Genomic DNA, 14,571 nt, shown 5'->3' on the forward strand with positions numbered 1-14,571 from the left:
GGGAGAGGTTCAAAACTACAGTGTATATACAGAAATGAAAATGAAATATTTCAGTTTTACGTCCCACAGTTATGCCGGCTAGGCTAAAAGACACAGTTGACGAGAAATGAAGGAAATAGTGAAATGAAGAAAATGGGAGGAAACGAGAGAAACTCGAGAAAAAGCACAACAGTGTTTGTTCACCACAAAGCTCACTTGGCGCGAACTAGAATCGGACCAAGGACCCCATGTAGCAAAGGTGAACGCTCTACCACTGAGCCACCGCGACCCCTACCATCTATGTAGTATTGAATGAGTTTTATTCTGCACCCGAAAACACGATAAGTGACTGTAAAATACTTTCACCTCTATTTCCGAAAAAAAAAATATTAAACTAGATTGTTTTTATAAGAGAAGGAATACAGATGAAGTGTACGATCATCTTTCTATATTACATCAATTATTTTCCTGTTAAACAAATATTGTTATATTGAGAAAGTGCACAACTGTACGTTGAGTTAGGGAGTTTTCTGGGGGTTGAGGGGTAGGCACGGTGGACCACGTTGGTGTATCTCTAGTGGTTTTCCATAGGGAATCGAACATGGGACCACGTGAACCAAAAGACGCGCGCCAACTTTCAGACCAGCGGAAAGGGCTTAAAACTGTTAATATGACAAACAGTTAAATTCTGAAACAAAGTACAATATACTAGATTATTTATAAATCTAGTGACTTTTTACGTCGAGTATACAAATATATGACGATAAACGACCCATTTATTTATTTATTTATTTATTACTACACTACATTATGTCAACTAGGTACATTACGTTATGTCCTTTCGATATTTACTCCACAAACGATGATGCAACATCACTAACAAAAACACACCACGAGTCGAGGCGTTCCGTCCCATTCCTCAAAAGAGTAAGCAGGCAACAACAGTATTTGCTGAGAAACTGAATGTCAGGTCGTGGCATTTTCATGACGCTTTCGAATGTTCTGTCTCATCAAGCGTTGAAAGTGTGTCGCTGAGAAATGATTTATATAGGGCAAACCCCTCCTCCTGGCATTTTCCTTTCGTTTGCTCTGTCAGTAGCCACTCTTTGATCTCCAACGATCATCAACAGAAGGGCGCTCACTCCCTCTCTTCATTAATTATCTCCAACTGAAACCTTCGATTTCTACTAACAGGAACTTCAAAACAATTACAAAAGAGGAGACACATTACCGATTAATATTGTGCGGCTTTAGCATAATGAAGATACACTTCTAGTAGTTTAAAAATAGTTTAGTATTGTATTTTGAGTAGTGGCGTACGCAAAGCGCGGGGGGGAGGGTTCAGGGCTTTAGTACACATCCTGCTGAAAAATATATTATGAAAAAAAATATATAAATGTTTCCCATACGGAGATATATATATACAAAAATCCTGAAACGATGTGAACTTACGACTTGTATCCTTCTCTCTCCCCCCCCCCCCCCTTGATGATATTCTGCGTGGAGCGTAGCTCTGTGGTGATATGAACCTGACTTATAAGTTATAGATCCAAGTTCAAATCTTGATATCAAGACACTGCTATTAGAATTCCGAATGTGAAAAAAAAAACAACCTAATATTTGTCTTATCAATAAGTTAGAAAAGGATTGCATATCGATTCATAGTTTCGAGCTAAAACTGCATATATTACTGAATAATACCATTATGACGGTGATCTTCAAGTCCTCCTCATTAGACTCAGATTTAAAAAAAAATAATAAGTCATGTGACAACACATGGTTTTGCGATTACTTTTCACCACAAACACACGTGTAACGTTACTTGTTTATTAACTTACAATTGTCTTTCAAAATATACCAGGTACCCTAGCCTCATATTGTACACTGTAAATGCATTGAAATCTTGAGGTCACTTGGAGCATTATATAATATTATCCAAGTGACCTATTCTCTCTCTCTCTCTCTATTATATATATATATATATATATATATATATATATATATATATGAAAGAGAGAGAGAGAGATAAATGGATGATTGATTTACACTGTATCAGAAGTGTCACTGTTCGTCTTAGCGACCCCGAAAGGTATGGATTTGATACTAATATCAGTCATTTTCGATCATTTTTATATATATCTTTTCCCTCTCTCAAGTTGCGGGACTAAATTTGGATTTAAACGACATCGGAAATGCCACTGTTCATCTCAGCGACCCCGAGAACTATGCTGAGATTACTAAGCAGACCCAGAAAACTAACTCTAACAGTGCAGTTCTATGGATTCGACACTGATATTGGCCCTTTTCGATCATTTTTGTACGTATATCTTTTCATCTCCCTCCCCTAAGCTGCATAGTCAAAGTGAAATGATTTAAAAAAAAAAAAAATTCCAGGACCGACCCTCATTTATGGGGCAAATTTGATCGAGATCGCTCTCGTGGTTAATTATATATATATATATATATATATATATATATATATATATATATATATATATATATATATATATATATATATATATATATATATATAGATAGATAGATAGATAGATAGATAGATAGATAGATAGATATAGGCTTGGAAGCTAACGCATTTCAAGAAGCTGTTTTAATGAAGAGTTTGTAGACAACTTTTGGATATTCTTCTTTAAGTAATTAGGTATAATTAAAGCAATAGTTCATGGTAGGCCAATATTGCTGGATTAAGTGAAGATCAAATGTTTCCATAAGATCATGTAGCCAGAATGGAAGAAAGTAGAAACGCTTTAAAAATTTTAACTGGAAACCTTTTCCGTTGTGCTTTATCGGAAAAATACCATTAGGAAGACCTAGGCGCAGATGGAACAATATTATCTCGCAGACATAGGAATACAAAGCGGAAACTGGATCCAGTTGTCTAAGAACACAAGGAAACTTTTGTAAATGTGGCATTGAACCTTCGGGTTTCATAGTCCATAGTTAGTTTTTTTTGGTATGTTCCCATGAGGTCGCTTTTTTTTTTTTTTTTAAGTAACACTTTCTCTCATGGCATGACTGTCTCACAGCTCTGAACTTCAGTTGTCCAAAAAGTTGGAGGGATTGGTACATATGCTTAAAATAAAAAACTACTACGAACTGTAAATTGCATTTTTGTCTGAACAAAACAGATTCGTTAGCGCCGTACACATAAAAACACGCTGTATTTTTCTTAAGATTCACTCACGGAGCTTTGTGATGGATGTGGATGCAAAACGTTTGAAACATGCGTATGATGTGTCAATCCAGTTTCATAGCTAAGAGATAAATTTGTTTATGAAACGAGTCTAGAGTCCAAAGGAAACTCACGTTTCAACGCAGCGATGATTAAATCGCTTGATGGATGCATTCTGTATTACACTGTGATAGCACTGACTATATTTATATTAATAAATGATGTGGCATCAAATCCGGTGGATTGTGCTTTACCAGAAAATGGTTAACTAGAAATTCTACTAATTGAAACAATAGTAAACGAGCTTCTGTCTATTCCACAGTAACTTTATATAATTTATTAAAATTTTAATGAAACTTAGTCTGTAATACAAACATGAGTCAGAAGTCCTGCAATATTTCTATAACCCAAATAGCAGGCGCGTGTATACACCGTAATCGAACGTAAGTACAATGTTCACTGGCCCAAGAGGTAGTGTGGCAAGTGGACTATTTAACAAGGAGATCACCACTGTGTCAGTGTCTTCAGTTAGTTTTTAGTAGCAGCAAAATTGTGCTGCGATAATAATAGCTGGGTTTGAAGAAAATAGTTATTAAGGTATAAAACTACTCAAAAACCAAAAAGAACAGAAAGATTTTTAAGGAGCGAATTATCAGTTCCTTGTAATGTTTCACATTCATGTCTGTCTATGATACAAAATTCGCAGTGGCAGTAATGGTCTAGGCTCACCGCCGAGTAGCCTATTCTGTGCATGGTATCCTAATATTATATGCGCGATACTACATAGGAATTTCTGGTAACTAACTGCGGCCTTTAAATGTATTTTTGCTATCATTACCATAACAACAAAAGTAGATCAGTCATCAACGATCTTGTGAATGATATAAAATTCAATATACAATTCGCTCCTTCGATACAGGCATGTTGAGCTTGCTTTATTTAAAAAAAAAAAAAAAAAAATCCAAACTAGTTTATAACTTCTTTCAGGTTTTGTGTAAAGTTTTCTTGAGGCGTTGTTTATCTGTCTGTCTTTGATAGTTATACAAGCTCGAATTTCTTTTGTTCTATTATATATATATATATATATATATATATATATATATATATATATATATATATATATATATATATATATATATATATATATATATATACACGAAAGAAAATACTATTTCCTCCGCTTTGTTCTTTGCTGATTATACCTGTTGTGTTCTAGAACAAGCGAGTGGTCTGCTAATTCTTAACTGTTCCACACCAGTGACTTCAACTTAAAGAGTCTTTGAATTAAGTTTCCTTCTGAAAAACCAATTACCTACGCTGCGAATCAACAAAATGAACTTTATTCCAAGAGTTCGCTTACTAAATTTTCTGCTTGATGAGTCCTGCGGATGGAACATTACTACTTGTTGATGAAAAACAGTGGTGAATCTGCCTACACAACGAAACTCGACCGCACCAGACGTCTACCTAACTGTATATATTTTCTTTGAATTCTCTTTTTTAATCATTATTATTCACACAGCAATTATTTCAACAAGAAAAAAGCGTTGTGTTGTAATATGTACATGGTGCCCTCAAATCTGGTAAAGCATCAACTATTAATTCAAACTAAGCAACAAATACACAGTACACAAAAAAAGTAGTGTAATGTTCTCGAGACATTTGATATATTAATTAAAATGTTGGTTTGTGGACTGTGTGGATGAGATACATATACTGTACAAATATTGTTCTTATTTTATCTTCTGATTACAAGAATTCAGAAGCTTCACAACAGTAATGTTTAGGCTCCCCTACAACAGTCAGCCGATCACGTTCTTTTTGTTCTGAGAAGTAATAGCCCATGGTTTCCCTAGCAAAATACCGTAGCTACGCCAATGGACAGCAGGTGAATGCAATTTAAGAAAGACCCACGCTAAATCCTCCGGATTGGTAAAAAAGAAGAAAAAAATGAAGTCTTGAACCTTAAAAAGTACGATAAACTAGATACACGTCGATTGAATAAATCGTCTGAGTACGGCCCGAATCTCAATTCGACCAGAATAAAAGAGCGACGCTCTTTTCTGTTTAAGCTAGTAAAGAATACTACCAATTAGGAATACCTGCAGCAAATCTATTATGAAATCAATCTGTGACCCTATTTCCTGAATACAACAAGCAACTTGATACACACACACACAAATATCGTTTATGGCCAGGTAGAAAAGTAGAGAACATTCGTTCTATACGCATACACACAAACACGAGGTGTAGGCGGTCACAGAAAAAAATCGTCTCCATCCCCTATTTCATTTCTCACGGGAATAATATAAAACGGTTCCAGGTTTTCTCAATAAGCTCTTTTCAAGAATTTCGGTCTTACCACCTGCTTATCTATCAATGAAACCCTACACTTTTTTTTTCTTTGTTAAGAATGCAGCATGCAGATATGGTGAATTATTCAGCTTCTGAAAGACTTCTTAAAAAAAAAAATCATAATACGTCGTTATTGCTCTATACTTTTAAAAGTAAAAACAGAATCACCAACCATTTGACGATAATTATTCATCGCATCCTATCTTGGATATTTGTTATACGATTCTGTTATTCAAGACTTGTATATACAAGTTGTTTCAAAACAGCACCGACAACGTTTGGGAGGCGATTTCTGACACCAAGATAAGACAAAAAGCAGAGACCACCTGGATGCAGAAATCTGTCCTTTCGGAGTTATAGCCTACTGAAAACATTAAAATATCAACTTTAAAGGTCCACAGCTCCAATACTATGGGACCTATCGTAGTCGGGTCAAGACTTCACTTAGGAACTAGTATGTGCGCTATCCAAAAATACATGTTTCAGAATCCTGCTGTACTCACGCAACAATTTTTATAGAGGGAGTTTGGCTACGGACATATAATTTGAAGTACTCACCAACTACCTCTATAAAAATTGTGGTGAAAGCACCGCATGATTCTGAAACATGGAAATTTGGATAGGACATATGCTAGTTTTTAAGTAAAATCTTGACCCGACTACGGTAGGTCTCATAATATTGGAGCTATGGACCTTTAAAGTTATTATTTTTTTTTATGTTTTCGGCAACCTATAACTCCGAAATAATGGATTTCTTCACCCAGGTTGATCTATACTTTTTGTCTTATCTTGGGGTCAGGAATCACATCCCAAACGTTGTCGGTGTTGTTTTGAAACACCCTGTATGTTAATGAGAAATTACAGTGTTAAGTGGTATATCGGTTACTTCTGAATCGTGGATTCGTTCTCGTTCGCGACATGTAGGCTTTGTTACGAAGAACAATCGTATTAATTCGTTCTTCGATGTACTTCCTCTTGACAGCTATTCATATGTAGGCCTATGTATCACATGCATTTGACTTTTTTTTAAAAAAAATTGGGTTCATAATGTTCTAAACAAAATGAGCCGGGCCAGATATCCGGTAAGGACTGGATTTATTGTATTCCTCGTTTTACTTCGTTCCAATGTGGTCCATCAAATGTCTTTGTAAAATGGATACCTAGGGCGACCCTGGGTAAACGAGAGTGAACTACGTCACATCCTGTATGAGCTGAAAACGAAATAATGTGAAGCCTTATCTCCATACTATCAGTGAACCCCATAGCTTAATACGAGTTTGGAAGCACCTTTTAACTTACGAAATGACCCTAGTTTACGCCTTTCCTTAAAATCTCACCTGGAGCAGAATTGAATGTTAGATGTTGGAGAAAAAGACGAAAATAAGAAATAAAGAACGCAAGCAGGCAAGAAAGAAAGCAGACAAGGAAGTAAGAAAGAAAAAAATCTGTTCAAGCTGTAGGGGAGCAATAAAAATAGTATCTTTTCGTTATGAATTCTGCATTCAGTTTTCCGTTTAGTTTATACATATATTAATATGTATCCGAGACCAAACACAATCGAATTGCTACTACCCATAATTACCCTTAGTGTGCGAGTTTCCAGAGTCCATTTTATTCCTTGTGGGCGTTTGTTTTCATATATAGACTCAAGGATGTAAGATTCCTTGAAATATTATTCTTTCCTCCTCATAAAAATTGACAAGCATTAATCTAGATTTCCAGGAATATTAAATTTGCTGTATATTCTGTATCTGTTTGATCTGTATATTGTTTGGTCATCTTTTCCTGACATCGTCCAGAGGTTCTCAACCTTTTCTTCTGGTGTACCATCAAAGAATGTTAACTATTAATGTCTCTATAAGTCGTACGCACTACCAACAGCGACTCGTGTACCACAGATTGAGAAATCCTAGTTTAGACCTAATTCCACTCTGAGTGCAAATTACGAATGGTCAATCTGACCAATCACGATGTTTCTCCCTCTCTTTCTATCGTGACCCAAATTCATCGATTTTCGTTTGTTCTCTAACAAAAATAAATAAATAGATAGATATAGATAAATAAAAATCAAGAGTAATATCAAACTTGTCACCATAAAAAATCTTACGTAATCAGTTCAATATTCTGTCAACCTTCAGGGACGATATTTTTATCTAGTGGCACGAAAACTTTCAAAATTCAGACTCATTCACAAGAGATTCGTACAAGAATATCAGGCTTACAAATTGAAGGAGAGAGAAGAGTTTTCATCTAAACTTACAAAGAAATACATACAAATTGGCGAGAGAGATATTCAGGGCCCATACAAAGATAGAAGAACCACAGCACCTTCCCAACGCTGTTTCTGTGTGAACTCTTATTTGTTGTTTTGCTGGATTTCAAGTATAACAAAGAAAAAATCCATCAACATACATAGCATCGTCTGCTAGACACCCTTTTCTCTCCGGATTTGACGGGAGAAGGTTAAATCACGTTTTCTATTACTTCATGTCCGCTCAATTTGTTTCCGCCAATACACTTCTGTTACTTCTCTTTTTTGCGCCCATAATACAAAGAACATTCTTCTCCAGTACCACAACTCAAACGGCTATATTTCTCATTCTGGTTGCCGAAAGGTTTACATGTTTCCTATTCATACTGAGCTAAGTTTCGTGCAAAGCTCTTAAACTAGGAGTAGCAAATTCCACTCGCGAAAGCCAGAAATGGCAAAGCATTAGCGTGAATGTGTTGACCTTACATTGCCCAATTAGAAAGCTTTCAGTTTGACCTTGGACCATCGAAAGCTTAGGACTGTGGTTTAGTTTAACAACAATTTGCATTCATACGAGTTATTTTAAAAAATACTATTGTCTGTGATTTACGAACTCAAAGTAACAGAACAAAACACGAACAAAAAAATGTTTCACTGTTATTTGTGATTATGTCTAAATATAAATTATGATAACGGAAATTAATTATTATATTTACTAGGTTTGTCTGATTCATCGTCTGGTTAACGGCCTTGGTTGTGTCTGCAATGTTAATGACCAGCATACTACCTTGAAGAAAATTGTAGTAGAGAGCGCTTTTCGATTACCTATCTTCGATAATAATAAATCAGATAATTATTCCACATAATATTGCAGGAGCAAGTTATGTTGCTATCGAGTGACTGTCATTAAATCTTTCTTGACACTACATTGAAGTAATTAATTACACAAAACTTTCCAATTTGTGTTCATTAGTGGATACAGCACAGATGATTAAATCGGCACATGTAAAATTGAAATCTTTACTTTTTACGTTCCACGATTATCTTTGTGGCTACAGAGGACAGATGGAGAACGAAAGTGAACAATTATCGAAGAATTGATAGAAGGAGAATATGAAAAGAAACGATAGAAACCGAGAAAACACAGGGAACCAGTGTTATCTATCATATATCAAATACCCTGGTATCGAACTACTGATCCTTCGCAGTAGAGAAGATGAGCGTTTTGTACCGCTGCTAAAATGGGCCTGACATTTCACTCAGGATGACACGGAGTACTGCAAGATCACTGAAAAGTGTTTTTTGGAAGGGCCAGAAGATAGGAGGGTACTAAAACATCGAATCTGACTGAAATGGGCAATAATACCTAGGTATTGTTAGTATGGGATTGAGAAAAAGGTAGGATCTACTAGCGGACTTTTGTTTCGGCGCTGATGAACTTATAATGAAAAGCTCCTCAAATCATTCTGAGACAAACTTGATATTATATATAGAGTGGCGAATCCAGGATATGATCAAGGGAGGGGCTAAACCATAGTTTGCCGCTTTACCCACTGTAAAGCAGAATTGAAGTCCGTTTTATCCAGTGTATACCTGAGCGTCAAGGGGTGGCTATAGCCCCCTTGGATCCGCGCCTATATATATATACCGTATACGCCCGTGTAATATCCGTATATTTTACCCAAAATTTGAACTAAAATTTCAGGATGCAAACACTACACGGGTCTTTTAGTTCCTCAGTTTGATTATCGGTACCTGCACCGTGTTTAAACCAAATGGAAGGTGCTTAGAAAGCAAATGAAAATACCGTGATTCAATATTAAGCCCGCGGGCAACAGATTGAAAAACGCTGGTCTAAAGCATTCGTGAGCTCTAACATCAGAGAGTTTAATTGCTGCATATACTTTTGTTCAAGTTTCGGTATTTTCTGTTAATATCAGGATTGTATCAGGGCGTATACTCACCTAATACTTTGTCCCGCCGTATACTCACCTTAAATTTGGGGCTAAGTATACGCTATATTTTGAAATGATCGAGAGTATAGCTATCAAAAATATTAGCATCACATCACTTCATTTACGAAAGAACGTGCGTACATCGGGCTAGGTACGCGCTATATATTTTATTAAAAAAAATGATCAAGTACATAGCTACCATACATTTTTAGCATTAACCCTAGAAAGACCGTGCTCGCATGTTACGTGAAGGACCATGGGGGTGTCAAATTTGCTTGCGCTGGTTTTAAGTAGCTTTCAGAGTAAATTTGTTCAATTTGAGTTTACGTGTTTAGCTAAATTTTTAAAAAGAGAAACTTTTCAAGGAATTGTACTTTTACTTGTAAAAAAAAAAAAGTGTTAAATACAGTGCGTAAAACTGCTTAAATATTATACCATATTTCTTATAATACTATGCAAAAAACTAGTACTATAAACTAACACTCGACAAGTTCTATGAAAGCCTAAGTGTTTATATAAAGGAGAAAACTAACATTTTTTAATAAAAGTAATACAAGTTTTAGATATAAAAAACAAATGAAAGGAATTTTTGGGAAAACTAAGATGGATAGTATACATATGACGAAGTAGGAGTCAAATCGGACCGCATAACATGAATTATTTTTTCAAAAAAAAAAAAAAAAATGCAGTATATTCCATTTGGAAAAAAACGAAAATGAATATTTCATCAAAAGGAACAACAAAAACAAAACAAAACAAAAAAAAACATCCTGAATACATATTAATGCATATAAACCAAATAGAAAAGAACTCGCGGACAAAATTGACCCCCCTTGGTCTTTCTAGGGTAATATCTGTTATGCTGGCTTCTCAAGTACGAGAAATTAAATATATCGTTCAGAATTAACGCTACTAATAAAACTACCACGGTTGGAAGTTCTGAGAACATTAAAGACGACTCAACCTGTCCCACGATACAATCTTTTTTCCAGGTCAATAATGTTAAGGTCATTCTCCCTCAATCTACCCTTGTCCTACTTCCACCCTTTTCAGGTAAAAGCGAAAACAATACGGAACGGGATGGAAGATAAAGAAAGCGAGGTTCAAGAGCAACTTGAAAACCGCCCCCGGAAACTACAGAGCAAGTTTTTCACCCCCGCTGACCGCAAAGAATTCACTAATTTACCAAACAATGGATCATCGACACTTAATGAAGGATGAAGAACGACTTGATATAAAAGAACCCAGACCCATGTTCATCAGACATCTCTCTGATGGAGGTATGCGAGTTCCTTCAATCTGCGAGACAACGAACGATATCAAGAGTCTTTGTATGAGAAGTAGGTTTCCTGCTTGCTGTTCTCTCCGTCTCCCAAGGTCGTCCTAACCCGATGGCTTTCTTTCATAGGACAACCACCACTTACTTCTACCTTGGTCGGAACAGAAGGAAGGCGGAAGACTCGATGCCCAGGGTCACCACACACAACTGTGGCATTGAGAGAGAAATCGCTAATACTCACTCTCAGTATGGAAGAAAAGACAACAAAGGGCAAAAATGGCAAGATATTCCTTCGGGTAAATTGTGGGGGAAATATTCAAAGGTTCTTGTTCCACATTGTCTGCTGTTACACTATGCCAATTAGCATTTAAAAAAATGTATTATACTGAAGCACCTTATGAGTAAACCCTCCTATTCTCAGCTACTCTGCTAATGACGTCAACTATACCAGTTCAAGCAGCGAACCACTACAGCCCTATCTGAGTTCAACTGGATCACAGTTCTCCTAGAGCTACCATCATCTACGGTTCTTTGAGGGAATGTCTCAATGCTATGCCCTGTAGGCTAAATGAAACACACAGCAGTTGTACGTACGAACCACTTGGCGTAAGAACCCTTTGTGGGTCTGAGCCGCTCCGACGTCATATGTAAGCAGTCGCATGAACTACCTCCAGTTTAGTGACGAACATGTCGCTCTGTCTCTAACAGGAGCTTTCTGGACCTAGTAGCCGTCACATGTTTTGTTCACGTTACTCCCAAGTTTGCTTCAGGACGATGGGTGGACGTCGAAAATTGGGAAGCACCGACCGGGAATCGAACCCGAAACCACGCGGACATGAGTCCGACGCTCTAACCACCAAGCTATGGTGTCCCTAACAGGTGTACGTAAGTAAAAGAAAATACAAGGAAAAGTTGATGGAATAAATAAAAAAGAGAAAAGTAGACGGAAAAGCGAGTACTCTAAGTAAACCCATGGTAAACACAGGGACCGAAATCGAGCAATAATCTTTTGTATATCAGAGATAAACGCTCTACCACTGGACCAACGTGCTTCTTGGTTCTTTTTTTTTAACACCTCGATGTTTCTACTAAAGCCAGTCTCTTTTATTTACCTCTAACGTCTACTAGTATTTTTTCACTATGAAAATAATTAATGGATGTCTCAAATCTCATACACCTAAAATGAAAAGTTTAATTTAACTCCTACGCCTGCCATCTTTAGGCTAAACCAAACGGATGATTAATGTAAGAGAATGATTATGAATAGTGGTATGATAATATAGAAGGAAACCGGATAGCTGCGATAAAACGAATGGATACAATGTCCATCACAAACTCGCATGGTCTGGAGTTGAGGCAGGTACCCCTAGCACCAGAGATGACCGTTCTACTATTGAGCCATTGTGCCCGTATGGAATGTATAATTACAGTACAGATACTGCGACTAACATCAGCTACGGTAAGCTATTAATTAATACAGTTTTGAGCCGACAACGTTTGGGAGGGGATTCCTGACAACAAGATAAGACAAAAAGTATAGATCAACTTGGGTGCACAAGTGCTTTCTTTCGGAGTTATAGGCTGCCGAAAACATGAAAGAATGAAGTTTAATAGTCCATAGCTCCAAAACTGAGACCTACCATAGTCGGGTCAAGACTTCACTTAGGAAGTAATATGTGCCCTATCCAAATATCCATGTTTTAGAATCCTAAGGTACTCACGCACAATTTTTACAGAGGCACATATTACAGGCATATAATTTTAAGCACTCACCTACTACCTCCATAAAAATTGTTACGGAAGCACCGCAGGGTTCTCAAACATGGATATTTGGATAGGATACATACTAGTTCCTACGTGAAATCTTGAGTTTTGGAGCTATGGACCTTTAAGTTTTTTTTCATGTTTTCGGTAGCCTATAACCCCAAAATGAAGCACTTATGCACCCAGGTTGGTCTATACCTTTTGTCTTGTCTTGGTGTCAGGAATCACCTCCCAAAGGTTGTCGGTGTTGTTTTGAAACACCCTATATATATATATATCGGCATCTATGGGTTTAAGCCCGTCATTTGAGGGACTATGTTCAAAGTGAGCACACTATCCGAAGAAGAGGGGAAGGAAGAAAGCGCCCTGAGACTTGTATATTGGGTTACCTTCCCGGCATTTCTCTGGTGTGAGTGAGGAAGACCCAGGAAAACCACCGTCAGGATGGATAGCTTGAAAATGTTGTTCCACTTTTTCGACCGTGTCACCACCGGAAGTCGAACCCTGGACCGCTCTTAATACAGCTTTGAAAGTAAACATGAGGCTAGTAGAGGCATTAACAATAAGAGAAAGAGTTTGCAAGTCGTCAAATAATGGTAGGGCCAACATAATATCCTTTTAAAAAATCTATGATGTGGAACGTGAGGTTTCAACATGGAATCCTCCAGTGCACAAAGCGACAACGTTAACTGCTAATCTATATTGTCTACCAACTTGACAGTCTGTTTGTACTGAACAAAACGTATTAAATTTCCTTCAAAACATTACACATTCGTCTGTAGTCATCTTTGAATTCCTTCTTCGTCTCATTACTACGAGGCGCATCCAGAAAGTAAGTTTCCCACGCGTCCCATAGCTAGGAAACGATATGTTGCGCGAAGTGACTACGTGTACGTGAAAGAGTAAGGTCCTAGCATGGCACATGCACTAGCGGAACTTCCCTAGTGCTCTCAATAGTGTCGTGGCAGTGGTTGAAGATGGATGTTCCTATTCCAGCTCCTGCCGCGTGTGAAGTGCGAGCAGTGATAAAGTTTTTGAATGCACAGGGCATAGCACCAATCGAAATCCATCGTTAGCTGTACCAGGTCCATGGGCCTAACGGCATAAGCAAGCAGTTCCTGCAGATTTTCCGCTCCTTATTGCACACCACTGTCACGGAGTGCCTATTGATCAAGAAGTAACTGACCCTAGAGCACAAAGCAAGGCGCACATGGTCAGCATTGACATTTTTTTGCAACGATACAGTTGACGATGGATTTCAATCGGTGCTATGCCCTGTGCATTCAAAAATTTTATCACTGCTCGCACTTCACATACGGCGGGAGCTGGAATAGGAATCTTCAATTACTGACACAACGCTACTGAAAGAATTAGGGAAGTTCTGCTGGCGCATGCGCCACGTTAGGACCTTACTGTCTCACGTACATGCAGTCGTTTCGCGCAACATACGGTTTCCTAGCTATGGGACGCGTGGGAAACTTACTTTGTGGATGCGCCTCGTATTTCTTAATCCGAATCTTTCGGGAACAAAATATTCTACAATTTTTCTATAATTACATATGCTTCATATTTTATCATACCCGTCAACCATCATACATTCTTTACAGATAGTGACTAAATTCAAAAGATTTTCAGTCCCAAGTTCGACATCTATTCACGACACCGATTTGTTGAAGAAAGTCGAATCCAGTGGGGCAATTGGGAAGTAGCTCAACCTAAGAAATAAACTACTGCAAATAAATTCAATTTCCCAGTGCAGGAAGAGTACCTGATGAAGGTAACGATTTCTTTCAGTAGG

The 14,571-nt window shown here is 37.4% G+C and overlaps 1 protein-coding gene across 3 annotated transcripts in view; it reads right to left on the reverse strand.

The window, feature by feature from the left end:
- The window catches only part of EcR (Ecdysone receptor), a 483,791-nt gene that overhangs the window by 303,828 nt on the left and 165,392 nt on the right, over positions 1 to 14,571 (reverse strand). The window lies entirely within an intron of this gene.

This window comes from Thermobia domestica, chromosome 15 (assembly GCF_964235325.1).
Source record: "Thermobia domestica chromosome 15, izTheDome1.hap1.1, whole genome shotgun sequence".
NCBI classification, from domain to species: domain Eukaryota; kingdom Metazoa; phylum Arthropoda; class Insecta; order Zygentoma; family Lepismatidae; genus Thermobia; species Thermobia domestica.